Genomic DNA, 15,846 nt, shown 5'->3' with positions numbered 1-15,846 from the left:
TCTCCGCATCAGGGTTCTCGTGCTATGGTACAGGCACCAGATGTCCCACAGCCTGCCCAGCCAGCTAGAGGCGGGGGAAGATGTGTTAGAGGTAGAGGTAGAGGTCCTAGAGGTGGAGATTAAGCTGCCAGAGGTGGAGGCCAACCAGCAGCAGGCCGTCCTAGAGAGGTAGTTCAGGGTAGTGGGGCCCAACCCCGATGTTATGCACTTCCAGCCAGGCCCGAGGCTGAGTCTTCAGATGCAGTCATTATAGGTACTATACTGGTTGGTGATAGAGATGCTTCAGTGCTATTTGATCTAGGGTCTACGTATTCATATGTGCCATCTTATTTTTCCCCGTACCTGGTCATGCCTAGTGATTCATTGAGTATTCCTGTTGATGTATCTACACCGGTCGGTGATTTTATTGTGGTCGACCGAGTTCATCGTTCTTGTATTGTAGTGTTTGGGGGTCATGAGAACCGTGTTGATTTGTTGCTTTTAGACATGGTTGACTTCGATGTTATATTGGGAATGGATTGGTTATCCCCGTACCACGCTATCTTGGATTGCCATGCGAAGACTGTGACTTTAGCTTTACCGGGTATGCCTCTTTTAGAGTGGAGAGGGACCCCTAGTCATTCTACCCGTAGTGTTATCTCTTATGTGAAGGCCGAGTATGGTCGAGAAGGGGTGTTTGGCCTATTTGGCTTATGTTCGCAATTCTAGTGTGGAGGTCCCTTCTATTGATTCTGTACCCATTGTTAGGGAGTTTCCTGAGGTTTTTCCTTCAGACCTACCGGGTATGCCGCCCGACAGGGATATCGAATTTTACATTGATTTGACTCCGGGCACCCAGTCCATTTCTATCTCGCCGTATTGTATGGCCCCGCCGGAGTTGAAAGAGTTAAAGGAACAGTTGCAGGATTTGCTTGAGAAGGGTTTTATTAGACCCAGCGTTTCGCCTTGGGGTGCGCCGGTTTTGTTTGTAAAGAAAAAGGATGGGTCGATGAGAATGTGCATTGATTACCGGCAATTGAACAAGGTTACGATCAAGAATAAGTATCCACTGCCAAGGATTGATGATTTGTTCGATCAGCTTCAGGGTGCAAAGGTATTTTCAAAGATTGACTTGAGATCTGGCTACCATCAGTTGAGGATTAGGGCATCCGACGTCCCTAAAACAGCTTTCCGCACTCGGTAAGGGCATTATGAGTTCTTGGTTATGTCATTCGGGTTGACCAATGCCCCAGCAGCATTTATGGAGTTGATGAACCGAGTGTTCAGGCCTTATTTGGACTTGTTCATGATAGTCTTTATTGATGATATTCTAATATATTCCCGCAGCCAGGAGGAGCACGAGCAGCACCTAGAGTGGTTCTTTAGACTCTGAAAGATAGTCAGTTATATGCTAAGTTCTCGAAGTGTGAGTTCTGGTTGAATTTAGTGGCATTACTAGGTCACGTTGTATCAGTAGAGGGTATTTAAGTTGATCCAAAGAAGATTGAGGCAGTCAAGAACTGGCCTAGACCAGCATTAGCTACAGAGATTCGGAGTTTCTTGGGATTGACAGGCTACTATCGTCGGTTCGTGGAGGGGTTCTCATCTGTTGCAGCCCCGATGACTAGGTTGACCCAGAAGGGTGCCCAGTTCAGATGGTCGAACGAGCATGAGGCAAGCTTTCAGAGGCTCAAGACAGCCCTGACTACGGCACTGTTGTTAGTTTTGCCCACAGGTTCAGGGCCTTAAACCGTTTATTGTGATGCATCTCGCATTGGACTTGGTGTAGTCTTGATGCAGGATGGCAAGGTCATTGCCTATGCTTTGAGGCAGTTGAAGGTTTATGAGAAGAACTATCCAGTGCATGATTTGGAGTTGGCAACCATTGTCCACGCATTAAAGATTTGGAGGCACTATCTATATGGCGTGGCATGTGAGGTGTTCACGGATCATAAGAGTCTTCAATATTTGTTCAAGCAAAAGGAGTTGAATTTGAGGCAGAGGAGGTGGTTGGAGTTGTTGAAAGATTATGACATCATTATCCTATATCACCCAGTCGGTGAAAGGCCGCTTGCTTTGGATGTTCAGGCTTTGGCCAATCGATTTGTGAGGTTGGATATTTCTGAGCCTAGTCGAGTCTTAGCTTGCACGGTCGCTCGTTCTTCGTTATTGGAGCGTGTCTGTGATCGGCAGTTTGATGATCCCCATTTGTGTGTCCTTAGAGACACGGTGCAGTGTGGGGGTGCCAAGTAGGTTACCTTAGGTGATGATGGAGTTCTGAGATTGCAGGGTCGAGTTTGTGTGCCTAATGTGGTTGGGATTCAAGAGTTGATTTTAGAGGAGGCCCATAGTTCCCGGTACTCTATCCATCCGAACGCCGCAAAGATGTATCAGGATTTGCGGCAGCATTATTGGTGGCGTAGAATGAAGAAGGATATCGTTGCCTATGTGGCTCAGTGTTTGGATTGTCAGCAGATTAAGTATGAGCATCAGAGGCCTGGTGGTTTATTTCAGAGGATTGAGCTTCCCGAGTGGAAGTGGGAGAGAATCACTATAGACTTCGTTACCAAACTTCCGTTGACCCGGAAGAAGTTCGATGTAGTTTGGGTCATTGTTGATAGGCTGACCAAGTCAGCGCATTTCATTCATGTGGAAGTCTCTTATTCGTCCGAGAGGTTAGCTGAGATCTATATCCAGGAGATTGTTCGTCTTCATAAGGTGCCGATATCTATCATTTCGGACCGAGGTACGCAGTTCACCTCGCATTTCTGGAGAGCAGTTCAGCGAGGGTTAGGCACCCAGGTTGAGTTGAGTACAACATTTCATCCTCAGACGGATGGACAGTTCGAGGGGACTATTCAGATATTGGAGGATATGATCCGCGCTTGTGTTATTGACTTTGGAGGTTTGTGGGATCAGTTCTTGCCTTTAGCACAGTTTGCCTACAACAACAGCTACCAGTCGAGTATCCAGATGGATCCTTATGACGCTTTATATGGTAGGTGGTGTCGATCTCCGGTTGGATGGTTTGAGCTGGGAAAGGCTCGGTTGTTGGGTACAGATTTGGTTCAGGAGGCCTTGGACAAGGTCAGAATCATTCAGGATAGGCTTCGTACAGCTCAGTCCAGGAAAAAGAGCTATGCAGATCGTAAGGTTCGAGATGTGACTTTTATGGTTGGTGAGCGGGTATTGCTCCGAGTGTCGCCTATGAAGGGCGTGATGAGATTTGGGAAGAAGGGAAAACTTAGCCCTAGGTTTATTGGTCCATTTGAGATCCTTGATCGAGTGGGAGAGATGGCTTATAGACTTGCATTGCCGCCTAGCTTATCAGCCGTGCATCCAATGTTTCATGTGTCCATGCTTCAGAAATAACACGGTGATCCATCCCACGTGTTAGATTTCAGCACTGTCCAGCTGGACAAGGATTTGTCGTATGAGGAGGAGCTAGTGGCTATTCTAGACCGATAGGTTCGCCAGCTAAGGTCAAAGAGTTTTCCTTCGATTCGTGTTTAGTGGAGAGGTCAGCCCCCTGAGGCATCGACCTGGGAGTCTGAGTCCGATATGTGGGACCGGTATCCTCATCTTTTTCCCGACTCAGGTACTTCCTTCTTCTGTCCATTCGAGGAGGAACGATTGTTTTAGAGGTGGAGAATGTGACGACCCAAAGGGGGTTATCAGCTGTTTCTAATTGAAATCTATCTCCGAGGCCCTGAAAACCTCATTTAGAGTCGCCTTGATTTGTGTGCGCAGTCCGGGCGCGTAGCCGGAAAGCTTAAACGTGAAATCTTGTGAAAATTTCTAAATTTTTACCTCAAAATTTCTAAGTTTGACTCCGGTCAACATTTTGGGTAAACGGACCCGGACCTGTGATTTGACGGTCCTGGAGGGTCCGTAGGAAAATATGGGACATGGGCGTATGCCCGGAATCGAATTCCGAGGTCCCCAGCCCGAGTTATGAATTTTTAAGTGAAATTGTTCTCTGAAAATGTTTAAAGAAAAATGGAAATGAAATCTGATTAGAAAACAATGGTATCAAGCCCGTATTTTGGTTCCGGCGCTTGGTACAAGTCTTATATATATTTTGAATCACTCCTGTAAAGTTTGGTAAAAAAACGGACGTCGTTTGACAAGATCCGGACCCAAATTGGAAAATTTGATGTTTAAAAGGAAATTGAGAAATTTCACGGATCTTGAGGCTCAATTCGATGTTCATGATGTTATATTGGTGATGTGATCACACGAATATGTTCGTAGGGTGTTTTTGAGGTAGTGTGCATGCTTGGTTTAGAGTTTTGAGGGCTCGGGTGAGTTTCTAGTAGGTTCTGGGATGCCTTAGGCTTTAAAAGATCAGATGTTGCAGGTTCAGGAATTTTGACAGGTCTCTGAACCCTTTTGCGCGGCCCGCAAGGAAACGCGTGCGGCCGCGGTTGGCTTTGCACGGTCCGCGCGGGGCATAGATCTGCAGGCCTTCAGGAAGCCTGTGCGGCCGCGGTCATTCTTGCGCGGTCCGCGGTGGGAACTTTAGAGGGTTATAAATACACATGAATTTCAGTTATTTTACACTTTTCAAAACCCCAAAACATAAGAGGCAATTTTCCAAACAACTTTTCTTCTCCGAAACGATTGGTAAGTGATTTCTAACTTATTTTCTTCACTCCTTAACATTCTTTTAACATGATTTCAACTTCAAATCAAAGATTTTCATGGGGAAATTGGGTGATGTGGGTAGAACCTAGGTTTCTCTAAAATTAGGGATTTGGACCTCAATTTGAGGTCCGATTTCAAAACAAACCATATATTTGAATTTGTGGGGGAATGGGTAATCGGGTTTTGGTCCGAACCTCGGGTTGCGATCACGTGGGCACAGGGGTGAATTTCGACTTTTGGGTAATACTTTGGAAAACTTATTTTCATGCATTGAGGTTGATTCATTTAGCATTTATTAATGTGATTAAGTAACTTATGACTAGATTCGAGCGGATTGGTGGAGGAATCAAGAGGTAAAGCTATAATTGAGACTTGAGTGGTTTTCAAGGCATCGAGGTAAGTGTTTGGTTTAACCCTAGTTTGAGGGATTAAAAGTTGAGTCATATTTGCTACTTGCTTCTTGTTGAGTACGACGTATAGGCATGGTGACGAGTATCTATACGTTGGTGTCAAGCATGAACGTGGGTCTTAACTTGAAAGTTGTTATGTTTTTGAATGACACCTTGTATACTTTAATTAATGATCCTCTATGATTAAGTATTTACATTAATTGAACTGAGTACTAGCAAAGTGAGATTGGTTATAGCTGATTCTCCCTTGCCGGGATGACTACTTCGATATCCTTGTTCCCTTGCCGGGAAGTTATTATATTACTTATGTTCCCTTGCCGGGATTTCTTGTGATTGTGTGATGAAATGGGACGGGTGGTACGCCTACCACAAGATAATATGAAATGGGAGTGGGTGGTACGCCTACCACAAGATGATGAAATCGGAGCGGGTGGTACACCTACCACAAGATTGATGAAATGGGAGCGGGTGGTACGCCTACCACAAGATTGATGAAATGGGAGCGGGTGGTACGCCTACCACAAGATTGATGAAATGGGAGCGGGTGGTACGCCTACAACAAGATTGATGAAATGGGAGCGGGTGGTACGCCTACCACAAGATATCATAAAATGGGAGCGGGTGGTACGCCTACCACAAGATAGAATGAAATGGGAGCGGGTGGTATGCCTACCACGAGATATGAGAAATGGGATCGGGTTGCACGCCTGCAACAAGAGGAGACTGAAAGTGAAAGTTGCCTTTATTTTCTTCATTTGTGATAGAAGTTATAGTGCTAGCTTCCTTATTATTCCCTGTTATTTCTTTTAACTGCTATACCCGAAGCATGTTCCCCTTCCCCAGCTTTAACTGCTTATTACTTGTTTACTTTTCCGCCATATATTATATAACTGTACAGGTTTATCTGGAGTCTGGCCTAGCCTCTTCACTACCTCGCCGGGGTTAGGCCAGACACTTACCAGCACATGGGGCCGGTTGTGCTGATACTACGCTCTGTGCTCTTTTGCACAGATGCAGGTTTTGGACAGCAGCAGTAGCGCGGGAGCCAGCCTTCAGTCCAGTGAGACACTGAGGTAGCCTTTCAGGCGTTCGCAGGCCCGGCGTCTCCTCTATCTTTTATTTCCGTCTGTTATCTCATATATTCGAGACAAACAATTTATATTTTCTTTCAAACGGTTGTATTTAGCACTCTTAGAAGTTCGTGAGTAATGTGACACCAGTTCTTGGGTAGAGGCATATGTTGATTCTCGCATTATTGTTCAGTTTTCTTTAAACTTAAGTCTTCCTCCTATTTATTTAATTCCGTTGCTTTCACGCTATCGCTGATAATTGTTAAAAGAAGTAATTGTTAATGAAGTAAGCAGTTAAGGATTGGCTTGCCTAGCTCTCATTAGTAGGCGCCATCACAACTCCTGAGGGTGGAAAATCCGGGTCGTGACACCTATAAGAAAAATTACATTGAATTATTATTTCAAAATTTATATAAAAGTAAATCAAAATACTTAATGAAAAGTGAAAACTTACATGTACAGTCGAGGCTCGTCCATCGACCCACCTTTCTTGATCCGTCTCTTTCTTCTTCTTCTTCACAATATGAGTCTTCTTGAATAGCTCATCTTGGTTCATCGGATGCCCCAACTTCTTTTCCTGAACACTCATAAATTTTAGTTAATAAATAGAATAGATATACTTTGAAAATTAAAATAAATTAAGCAATTACGTATCATTCTTCTTTTTATTGTTCCTAGGCTGATCGCACCTCCAGTGTGCAAGGATCCTCCCTTCTTAGATGTGCGAGCTTTCTTTCCTTTTTCGCTCTTCTCTAAGAACTTTGTAGTAAGCCATTGCCTTTGCAAGTCCTCCCATAAATTTTGAAGCAACCAGGCAGGCTTCTGGTTCAACTTTCTAGCTTTGGAGAAAGTATGTGACAACCGCTTGCAAGCTTTGAGATGAAAATTTGCAGCCACGTTCGTGCTATAGTGGTGTTCCCATACACACTTGCTCTGTATTTCAAATGTTAAATATTATATGAAAATATCATAAATATAAATAATTATACTGCTTAAAAGAGCATTTATACCTTAAATTCATTGAAAATTTGCTCCTTCAGCGAGAATGAGAATTCACTCCAAGACGCATAAGGGCCATCATAAAGCTTTCTGGTTGCTTTTGTGATTATCCTCGTAATAATATTACTCGGGATGAACCTGCAATTTAATAAAAGAACACATTAATATCTTAGTAAAAACTGTACAAAACAATAAACGTAAAAATAACAAATAACTCTTACCCATCACCCTCAGGGACTATGATGATCCTGTCATATTGATCATAATGCCCCTCCTCATCGGCATCAACATCACCGTCCGAAACATGTATATCAGAGGCATGTGTGGAAGGTGTAGGGGGTCAGAGCTAGTATCTCGCAGTCGAAGGTCTGAAATAGATGGAGTCCCTAATGAAGATGGCTGCGATCCCTGTGACTGCGACATAGCTGTATGGACCGTCAGTGGATGTGATACTGATTGCTGTGATCCGAGTGGCTGTGACACTGATAGCTGTGATCTATGTGGATGTGACATGGATCGATGCGATCCATGTGATGCTGATGGGTGTGATCCACGTGATAGTGAGGTAGATGGACTATATGTCGGACGTATAGTCCTATGGCCCTGTGACGAAAGACCTGGTGTCTGCACGAAGGTGTAAGGCGTGTGATGTTGTGGCAACTCAGAATAGCCCTGGGGTGGAGGCAAAGACATAGGCATAGGCACATCAGAAGAGGGTGGAAAAGATTGAGTATTATCTTCTACCCTCCTCTTTGGTTTCCTAGCCTTTTCTTGACCCCAAGAACCATTAGGGTCATTGTTACCTTGACCCTTGCCTGTCATCTGCATAATATAATACATATTTAGATTGAAACATATAAAGAAACTAGCTATAAACGAGAGTTATTAAAGAAACCAACTTTTTAAAGCTCCTCGACGTATTGTTCCTCGTTAGAGAATTCTTTTTCCTCACTAGTTTGAGCTTCATCAGTTGATTCTTCTTCCTCGATTTCTAGAATTCTTACCTCATCTATATCAACTTCTTCCAATATATGTCCAGGATGTTCCAAATCATTTTCTAAAAGTTCATCCACTATTTGGTGAACACTGGAGATATTGTTTTGATATGCAACACCTAACACAATCTCGACTTCCACCCTACCTACAAGCTTAGTTTTGATTACAACCCACCAATCGGACTTATTCCGCCACAATGGATAAGGAGCATAATACACTTGCCTAACATTATGTGCAATTATGGAAGGATCATAGCGATCATACTCCATCGTATGATTAACCTCAATTATGTTGTATTGATTGTGTACTCTTGTACCTCTTATTGGATTTGGGTCAAACCATTTGCATCTAAAGAGTATCAATTTCTTAAATGGCTAACCTGTATATTCTAGTTCTATTATTTTTTTGAGCACACCATAATAACCAATATCTCCAACTTGGTTGACATCACCACCTTGAACCCACACCCCACTGTTGTTGCTATTTTTATTTTTAGAGTAATCCTCTGTATGAAACTTATAACCATTCACAACGTACTTAGACATTGTTGTGACCTGAAGCCCAGGTCCCCAAGATATATCTTTCAAAAATTGATTTACACCATTATTTGGATCATTTACCTACATATTGTTAAAAAATTCATAAGTTAGCACAACTTCCAAACATTGTTTACCTACATAGTGTTAGAATATTTTAAGGATAAACTTACAAATTGTTTGAACCACGTATCAAATGTCGTATATACAACATCATGGCCAAATTGACCCACGAAGTGACTGTGACACATCAAATATTTTTAGTAGTTGCATTGAGATGTAATCACAATAAATTTTATATTTTGATAACTACTAAATCAATACTTACTTGAGATATGGTACAACTTCGGGACATTTTAGCAACACATGAAGTGTAGCTGACTTGTACTCCATATAACTCAAACTTCTCTTTCTAACATCCTTAGAACATCGGCCTGGTTGATTGAATATGGACATAGGCGGATATAGTAGATCATTCATAAGGTCGATTGTGTGCCTGTTGGGCCTATTCCTAGCACATGGCACATTACTCTCAAAATAATAAGAACAAAAATGAGCAGTTTCCTTTGCAAGATAAGCTTCGCATATAAAACAAAAATGAGCAGTTTCCTTTGCAAGATAAGCTTCGCATATAGATCCTTCAATCCTATTCTTCTGATTAACAAATTGTTTGCATTTGCCAATTGTCCTACATAATTTCAGGTTAGCCAAAAACATTCAAATAAAACAGAAAATTACATCAAACTTATAATATTACCTCTCAAAGGGATACATCCATCTGCATTGAACAGGTCCTCCAAGTTGTGCCTCGTGTACAAGGTGTATTGGAAGGTGTTCCATTACATCAAAAAACCCACATGGAAATATCTTTTCCATCTTACTAGAAGTTACACGAATGTTCTGATCCATCCGGAGTAGGTTTTCTTCCCTTAATGTGGAAGAACACAAGTCTTTGAAAAACAAACTAATCTCTGTGATGGGTTTCCAGATTCTTTCAAGCAAACCACAAAATGCAATAGGCACTAAGGTCTCCATGAAAACATGACAATCATGACTTTTCAAATGGCTCAACTTCCCTACCTCCATATCAACTTTTTCCCAAAATTCAATGCATAACCCTCAGGCATCTTCAATTTCATTACCCAATCACAAATTTGCTGTCTTTCCTCCAAAGTGAATGTGTAACTTGCTTTGGGCTTGAATATTTTACCATTGTTTATTGTCTGCAAGTATAATTCAGGCTGCCTGCAATATTCTTGTAAGTCCATTCTAGCCTTCGGATTATCCTTTGTCTTACCTTTAACATCCATCACTGTGTTGAACAAATTGTCAAAATAATTCTTCTGAATATGCATGACATCAAGGTTGTGACGGAGAAGATTATCCTTCCAATAAGGCAACTTCCAAAACACCGTATCTGGGGAATCTATAAGGTGGAGCTTCAGTAACTTTACTGAAGTTCTGGACCCTCCCCCAAATTTCCTCACCTGAAAGTATTGGAGGTGGAGAATCATATTCCACTTTATTCTTTTTGAATGCATTTTTCATCCTTCTAAACTCATGATCAAGAGGCAAGAATTGACGATGACAATCAAACCATGATTGCTTTCGGCCATGTTTCAAAGTGAACGCTTTACTATTTTCCATATAGTAAGGACAAGCTAGCTTCCTTGTAGTCATCCACCCAGACAACATTCCATACGCAGGAAAATCGTTAATTGTCCACGCTAAATTAGCACGCAAATTGAAATTCTGCTTGGTTGATATGTCATATGTTTCAACACCATCGTACCACAATTGTTTCAGCTCATCAATCAAAGGTTGCAAATATACATCTATCAAACTTTTTGGATTACGTGGATCGGGGATAATACAATTTAAGAATATATATGGACTAGTCATGCACAACTCGAGTGGTAGATTATAAGGTGTAAGAAAGACTGGCCAACATGAATACGACGTCACAGATATAGAAAAAGGCGTGAATCCATCCGCACACAGACCTAACCAAATCTTCCTTAGTTCACTAGCAAAATCTGGATATGTCCTATCAAAGTGCTTCCAAGCTTCTCCATCTGAAGGATGACACATAACACCAGGTGGTCTTCTATTTTCAAAGTGCCATCTCATATGAGGAGAAGAACTCATCGACACATATAACCTCTTTAGCATAGGTATAAGAGGTAAATAATGCATCGTCTTGATAGCGGCCATCTTCCCACTAGAAAACCTCTTGAAACGAGGCTTTTTGCAAAATTTACAACTGCTTAAATTTGCATCATCTTTAAAATATAAAATGCAACCATCTTCACAATAATCAATTCTCATTGACGAAAGTCCTAACTTAGAAACTAATCTCTTTGCCTTATAGAAATCACTAGGTAATTCGATATCAGGGTCAACTAGTTCACGCATAAGGTCAATAAAAGAGTCCATGACTCCTTAAGAAATATTCCAATAAGATTTGATACTTAGTAATCTCACTGCAACAGACAACTTAGAGTGCGGACTTCCTTTACATAGTGGATGACTAGCTTCCTCTAACTGTTCATAAAAACGTTTTGCATCATCATTAGGAGTTTGTTCAATATTTTCATTGGGCTCACCCCCTAAGTGCATCCCAAAAGCATCCGCAACCATATCATGAATTCTAGAATCACGGTTTGTATTCTCCATCTATACAAATAAAACAAGAACAAATTAATTTAGTTAATTCATATCCTAATCTTTTTTTAGTTAACCACATATAGGTTTGGAACTTTCCCTTTGTGGCAAGCATTAGTGGTTTTATTTTTGCTCACCTTAACATGTCCATTTTCAGTTAATGATTCTTATGAAGTAATTAACACCTTATTCTAGAGTTACGAAGTTTAGTAAACTTAAAATACTACTACAAGATTTGAGGAATATTGACTTGCATAATCAAGGTTTTATTGGGAGCAATAAGGTAAAAATAATTGAAAGGCCTTATTTAACATAGATTACAATCCTCCTCCATCTTAGAAACACATAACAAATTTAATAGAAATTAGTAGGGTTTAGGGTTTCTTCTCATCAAACCATTTCTTCCCCAAATTAGTAGGTAAAACTAAATATTTTAGCTACTAACAATTATCATAGATTTAATTTATCTAAGAACAATTAATTTTTACAAATAAAACTAGGAGGAATTAAACAAAATCATTGTATTTCGAAAAAAACAAAGGAAAGAGAGAGAAACCTACCTGGGAAGTGGAGGTCGCCGGCGGTGGAGCTGCTGCCATCGGTGGGTGTCAGGGACGCCGCTGCTGCTGGGAGTCGGAGGGGGAGGGGGTTTCAGTGTGAGAGAGAAAAAAGAGATTTGGGGGAAATTTTTTGAAGAAAATAAGAGAATGGGAGGGGAAACCCGATTTTTACACTGGAATTAGAAATAGAGATAAACTTTGGTTACTATTTTGGTAGCTAAATAAGTTTTGACTTTTGACCAAAATAGCGACCAAAGTTGGTCGCTATTTCTAAAATAAATTGTGATGACCCGACCCGTCGTCTCATGAGTTACCGCTCCATTTTTCCCGTTTTCAGCTTCTTTATGCTTCATTATCTGTAATTGGTGTGATCGAGTTGATTTGGATTGGTTTTGGTAAGAAATGAGACACTTAGTCTCTTTAAGGAAGGCATAGTTTGGAAAAGTCAGCCGGATGTTGACTTATGAGTTAGAAGGCTCGGATGTGATTTCCGGTGACTCTGTTAGCTTTGGGGGATGATTTGTGACTTAGGAGCGTGATCAGAAGGGGTTTTGGAGGTCCAGTGTAGAAATTAGCTTGTTTTTGCGAAGTTAGTATTTTGGCGATTTTCGGTTGGTAGGTGAGATTTTGATCCGAGGGTCGGAACGGAATTCCGAGAGTTGAAGTAGCTTTGTTAGGTGATTTGAGATGTGTTTGTAAAATTTCAGGTTATTCGGAGGTGATTTGGTCGGGTTTTTGATCGAATGCGTGTTTCGGAAGTTTTAGAAGAACTCAGGCTTGAATTCGATGTGAATTGACGGTTTTGGTGTTGTTTGAGGTGTTTTGATGATTGGAACAAGTTGAATGAGGTTTTAGGACATGTTGGTTCTTTTGGTTGAGGTCCCGAGGGGGGGGGGCTCGGATAAGTTTTGGGTGGTCAATCGGACCAAATTAGAGTTTGGGAAGCTGTAGAAAATCAGTTCCAGCAGTTGCAGACGATTGTTCTTCGCATTCGCGGGAGGACCCTCACATTCGCAAAGAGTCTGCTGAGGGAGGTGAAGGTTTGGCCTTCGCGTTCGCGAGGTAGGTGCCGCGTTCGCGAAGGGTGGTGAAGCTGTGCATCGGGTTTGCCAGAGGAAACTCACGATCGCGTAGAGTAAATTGGGGTCCAAGTAATTTCTTCATCGCGTTCGCATAAGGTCGTCCGTGTTCGCGAAGGTATGGGAGGCAGAAGCATCGCGTTCGCGACTGGGTTGACGCGTTCATGTAGAGCAAAAATTTTTCAACAAAATTTTTAAACTTCGTGAGCGCGAGGCATTGACCGCGTTCGCGAAGAAGAGAGGTCAGACCTGGGCAGAAAGTTTATTAAACATTTCATCCGCGATTTTGAGTCATTTTTCCTCCATAGCTGAGCATTTGAGTGATTTTTGAAGGTGATTAAAGAGGGATTCAAGGAGAATCGATTGGAGGTAAGATTTTTTAACCTAAAACGTGATTCTATTGTGAAATTAACCTAGAAATTCATGGAATTTAAGCTAAAAATGGAAGAACTAGGGCTTGGGATTTTTGAACTTTTGAATTCGGATTTGAAGGACCATTTTAGGTCGGATTGGAGAACTTTTGATATGTATAAACTCGTGGGGTGATAAGGAATCTAATGATGTGAAAATTTCTGAGTTTCGAGAAGTGGGCCCGGGGCTCGGGTTTTGCCAATTTCGGAATTTTTGATATTTTTGATTGTTTTCGATTGGGTATTGTTCCCTTAGCCTATTGTGATGTATTCGTTGTGGTTTTGGTCAGATTCGACGTGCGAGGAGGCCGATTTGAGAGGCAAGGGCATAGCGAGCTAGAGTTTTGGCCGGCTCGAGGTGAGTAATTATTAGAAATGATGTCCTGAGGGTTTGAAACCCCGGATTGCACAATGTAGTGCTATATTGAGGTGAGACACGCGCTTAATGGCGGGTGCGAGGTCGTTTATTATTGGGGATTGTGACTTGGTCCATTCCGATTGATGTTTTTACCACGTATTTGACTGAGACTTAATTGTTATCATCATGACTTGGGCTTATTGCCATATTTGGGCTTCGTGCCGACTATTTGAATCCTTGGTGGATTTTTATCACTGTTTCCTCACTATTTTGACATACTACTTGAACTCAGTCCTATTGATTTACACTACTTTACAAACTCAGCCACTTTTACTTGAATTTGAGACTTAAATGATCTTTCAAATGTTGTTTGGGCTGAGCACTACTGTTTTACTGATGCCCAAGAGGCTTATGATGATTTCCGGACTGAGTGAGGCCGAGGGCCATATGTGAGGATATGTTGAGTGATATGAGGCCGAGGGCCTGAGTTACTATTTATGCCACGCGGTAGCTTGAGTGATGTGGGGATATGCTGAGTGGTGATGCCACGCGGTGGCTTGAGTGATATGGGGATATGCTGAGTGGTGATGCCACGAGGTGGCTTGATATAGCACTTAGGCCATAAGGGGCCCCTCCGGAGTCTGCACACCCACAATGAGTGCGGGTACCCATTGTTCTAAGTGATTGATACTATGCCCGAGGGGCTAATATGATGATTGTGATGTAGCCCGAGGGGCTAATACTATTCTGAGAGAGAGCCCGCAGGGCTGATACTGTTCAGAGAGTGAGTCCGAGGGGCTGATACTGTACTGAGTGACTGATACTGTGCCCGAGGGGCAGATTTCTACTTGTTATTTTTATAGTGAGCCTGAGGGGCAGATTTCTACTTGTTATTTATTGCCAAATTACCTGTTTTACTTGTTTTAAAAGAGATTTCATTTGATACTTCATTGATTTACTGGTTTTATGTGATTTCACTGCTTCTATATAGAATGCTTTGTGCCTTTACGTGTTTTCTTGCTTTCGGCCATTATTTATATTTATTACTCACTGGGTTGGAGTACTCACATTACTCCCTGCACCGTGTGTGCAGATTCAGGCATAGTAGATTTCCACTCCTGAAAGCTGATCCTTCCAGTCCAGGCGGTGTTTCGGAGACTACGAGATAGTTGTTGGCGTCCTCAGCCCCGTGACTCCCTTATCTTATCATTTCCATGTTATTCGAACTATTGTATCGAATTTCATATTTAGTAGACTTGTATCAGAATTCTTTAGTTGCTCATGACTTGTGACACCCCGGTTAGGGCTGTGTCGGGTTGGATTTCCGCACTTTTATCTATACTTTCCGCTATGTGGTATTATTAAACCATGTCTATACTATAATTGTGTTAACTTTCTATTTTAAAGGACGAATTGGGTTAGACTGGCTGGCCTTGTCTTCACGAGAGGCGCCATCACGACCAGGTTCGGGATTTGGGTCATGACAAGTTGGTATCAGAGCCTAGGTTACTTAGGTCTCATGAGTCATGAGCAGGTTTAGTAGAGTCTCGCAGATCGGTACGGAGACGTCTGTATTTATCCTCGAGAGGCTGCAAAACCTTTAGGAAAAAATTCATATTCTTGAAACTCTTGTCCTGCAAACTCGTTGGTCCGAGAACTAAACTTCTGTATTCTATTCTCTTGCAGATGACGAGGACTCGTGCTACCGGACGAGGCTGACGACCACCAGTACCACCCACTAAGGCCACCAAAGGCCATGGACGCGGTCGTGGTAGAGGCAAAGTAGCGAGGGCAGCACCTGTTGATCCACCAGCTGCCCCAGCTCAGGACCAGGCTCTAGCTATGGATGCTCCAGCAGCACCAGTTCAGGCACTAGCTGTTCCCATTGTGATTCTGGGTCTTCAGGAGGCCCTGGCTCAGATCTTATCAGTTTGCACTGGCCTGGCTCAGGCAGTTTTAGCTACCACAGTAGTAGCTACTTCACAGGTCGGGGGAGGCAATCAGACCCTTACTACTCGCACACTTGAGTAGGTAGTGCAGGAATTGCAGATGCCAGGAGCACCTCCAGCTCAGCCGGTTGCACCAGTTTAGGAGTTCGTAGTTCCAGCTATGCCAGACAGTGAGCAGCATCATCTCGA

The sequence above is a fragment of the Nicotiana sylvestris genome, chromosome 8 (assembly GCF_000393655.2).
Source record: "Nicotiana sylvestris chromosome 8, ASM39365v2, whole genome shotgun sequence".
NCBI lineage: Eukaryota > Viridiplantae > Streptophyta > Magnoliopsida > Solanales > Solanaceae > Nicotiana > Nicotiana sylvestris.
This window is presented reverse-complemented; position numbering follows the sequence as displayed.